Here is a 3701-nt window from a genome sequence, read left to right on the forward strand (position 1 = left end):
ATGTGAGGGATCTCTGCAGCCTACCTAATGTGGGGGCTATCTACTACATTCCTGCCTAGCTAATATGGGGGCTATCTACTACCTACAAGGTTTTATGGAGACTACCTTCCAAGCTAATAGAGGGTCTACCTACTACCTACATAGCTTATATGAGGGTTTTCATAAAGGGGACAGCTGTCTGCGAAATTTACCTACAGGGGCAACTCTCTTTGTGGGGGCCCTACCTACTCGGGGCACCTATTTACCTACTGGAGCGACCGATGGAACTATGCAATGGGAGGGACCGAGTGGCTCTTCCCCAACCACTTATCTACACACACTACTAAGGGGGGGGGGGGGGCAATATAGTTCTTGAAAAATATGCGGAGCCTAAAATGTTTTTTTCCCGCCATGTTCTCCAGAGAGGAGTCACAGCTGGAAGAAATCATCATGGCGGTCTGAAATGGATGGAGGGAGAACAAAAAGGAAAGTGACAAACTCCGATTAGAGAAGACGTCACCTGTGAGTCACCATTTTGCAGGTGCAGGTGTGGTTAGGGGCGTGGCTGAGGGCATGGTTAGGGGGTGTAGTAGAGGGTGTGGTTAGGGGCATGGCTGAGCGTGCTGTTGGGGGGGGTATGGCTTGACCCTCTTGCTCTCAGCAAAATTTGGGAGGTATGGAATACTTGATGAACTGAACAGCTTATTTTTCCTTGTACGATACATGATCTGAAGCGGCGCATGTTGTGGATTACGTTTAGAGGTCTGACATCTAGTGGTAAATATGGGAACTGCAGTTACAGTAATTTTTTGAATTATTAAGTTGGGTTTCCCTATGGTCTAAGCACTCTCTTATTTTGTCATCAAGTTTCTTATCCTTTTGTTCGGGGGAAAAAGACTAAGGACACATTTAACTATAGATGGTATGAGAACACGTCACAGAAAGAAGCATGATTCCCAGCGACACAGAGTATTTCAGTAAATCTTTGCATCATTTATTTGTATCATACATATATTTTTGCAAAGTTTTGTAATAAATATATATATATACATATATATATATATATATATATATATATATATATACACACACACACACACATATATTCATCCATTACACATAATATAGACCCTGGATGTGGTGTTATTGTCTGTACAATAAATAGTTAAAGAGGAGCTCCAGCTCTCACCATCTTATGGTTAAATCTCTATCTGGGGAAAAATGTATATGGTAATACACTGGCAATAGGCAGCACATACACAGTGCCGGCTATAGTATTCTTATATATCAGTGGTCTCAAACTGTTGCCCTCCAGCTGTTGCAAAACTTCAACTCCCAGCATGCCCGGACAGTCAAAAGCTTGTCTGCCTTCTCCAGAGGATTCACACTGTCCCTGAAAGGTAAATCAAGGCTTCCCTCTCATCTCATCTCTTTCCAGTAGTCTCAAACTGTGACCATCCAGGTGTTGCAAAACTTCAACTCCCAGCATGCCCGGACAGCCGTTGGCTGTCCGGGCATGCTGGGAGTTAAAGTTTTGCAACATCTGGAGGACCACAGTTTGAGGCCACTGCTATACTGTATACAGTGCAGCCCTGTCTATTATAAGGTCTCACAGCTGACAATGCCCATCAGAGCAAAAACCAAGCCATGAGGCTGTAAAGGATTGCCTGTAGAGCTCAGAAACAGGCTTGTATGGGGAGGCATATGTGGTGGCCCAGTACAGGAGATGTTACCCCGTGCTCCTGCTGTCCTGTCAGGCAGCCTCCTTTGAGGTCCCCAAGCCCCCTGCACTTGTTTCCCCATTGTAAATATGTTTTACCATGTAAAGTGTTATAAAATGTAATGTTGCTTTAAGAGTTATACCATGTGATATGTCATGTGATTGTTACCCAGGAGGTACCAGTGATCAGGTGACCCGAAGAGTGACCTATGAGCTCCCTGCTAGTCTCCCCATATAATGACCTATGGGCTCCCTGCTAGTCTCCCCCATATAAGCCCTGGGTGGAGCTTCTCTCTCTTCTGCTGAGGTCCAGTGCAGTCTTGTCTAGTGTGTGTGTCCAGAGTGTTGGAGACCTCAAAGTCCAGTCCTGCAGCCGCCATCAAGTCAAGTAAGATAAAGTCACCGCTTTATTAGTCAAGTCAGTCCCTGTCATCTGTCAAGTCAGCGTAGTCTCCATTCAATTGTCCAGTCCTACTACAAGTCCCAGCAAGTCCTTAAAGGGGTAGTCCAGTGGTGAAAAACGTATCCCCTATCCTAAGGATAGGGGATAAGTTTGAGATTGCGGGGGGTCCGACCGCTGGGGCCCCCTGCGATCTCTCTGTACGGGGCCCCGGCTCTCCGGCCAGATAGCGGGTGTCGACCCCCGCATGAAGCGGCGGCCGACACGCCCCCTCAATACATCTCAATGGCAGAGCCGGAGATTGCCGAAGGCAGCGCTTCGGCTCTGCCATAGAGTTGTATTGAGGGGGCGTGTCGGCCGCCGCCTCGTGCGGAGGTCGACACGCCCCCTTCCCGCGGGCTGTCGGGGCTCCGTACAGGAGATCGCAGGGGGCCCCAGCGGTCGGACCCCCCGCGATCTGCAACTTATCCCCTATCCTTAAGATAGGGGATAAGTTGCTCACCACTGAGTCACCACTGGACTACTCCTTTAAGGTCTCTGTGTCACTGGTCACCTCCTTGGGTCCTGGCTGAACTATATAAACTTTACCATCTGTCTACCCTCAGTAAAGCTACCGTTGTCCGTAACTTGGCGTCAGACTCTTTTTTGCCCCCGTGCCTAGCCCAGGATCCAGCGGCGATCGGCCATAACATAAGAAGCACACGGTTCCTCTAGACCACTAATGGTGTCTTATGGTATCTGTCCTATAAGTTGTGAGGTCCAGCCTCCATAGATCAGACTTGTCACGGTCACTTAGATCCTTAAAGGGGTTATACACCATAAGGTGATTTTAGTACTTACCTGCCAGACAGTAATGGATATACAGGAAGGATCTGTGCTTGTCTTGGGGCTAAATGGCTATGTTGTGAGATTACCATAATGCTAAGGCTATTTTTTCAAGACTGGCCATTTCCTGTTGAAGTTCCCTCCCATCAACTACAAGTCCCATGATCCCTTGTTTGTAAGTGTGAGGTCACTTTTCTCCCTCCCACACATCAGCCACCCCACCCATTGCAGCACACCAGAGCTACCTTCCATGTGTGCTGTGCTGGAAACTACAATTCCCTGAAGCCCTGTTTAGAATGATCTCCCACCCAGCGATCGCTCTCCCATTGAAGCACTGCCATGCTCCCTTTCAACACTTGACTAGTGATGTAATGTCTCAGGCCGCACTGCAACCTGGGAACTACTAGCACAAGCTCTGAAGGGTAGCGTGAAACCAGCCTAGGCACCAACATTCTGCAAGTAGGGGGAGTGAAGTTCGCAGACAGATTGTTGGGTTTGAGAGTTCATTGTGGACCATGACCACACCTGGGAACGTTCAAATACTCACTTCTCCCCGTTCCTACACTTACCTCCACTCCCAGGTGCCACCACAGACATCTTCCTGATGGTGGCACCCAGGTGTGTAAGGACGCTCAGGAGCAGGGTAAGGTGGGTATGTACAGGGCTGGTGCAAGGATTTTTGTCCCCCTAGGCAAAAGCAAATTTTGCCAACCCCTTGACTCCGCCCATTGTCCCGCCCTTTGCATACCCCACAATACTACTGGGGTGACACACTGT

The sequence above is a fragment of the Hyla sarda genome, chromosome 11, assembly GCF_029499605.1.
Source record: "Hyla sarda isolate aHylSar1 chromosome 11, aHylSar1.hap1, whole genome shotgun sequence".
Classification (NCBI taxonomy): domain Eukaryota; kingdom Metazoa; phylum Chordata; class Amphibia; order Anura; family Hylidae; genus Hyla; species Hyla sarda.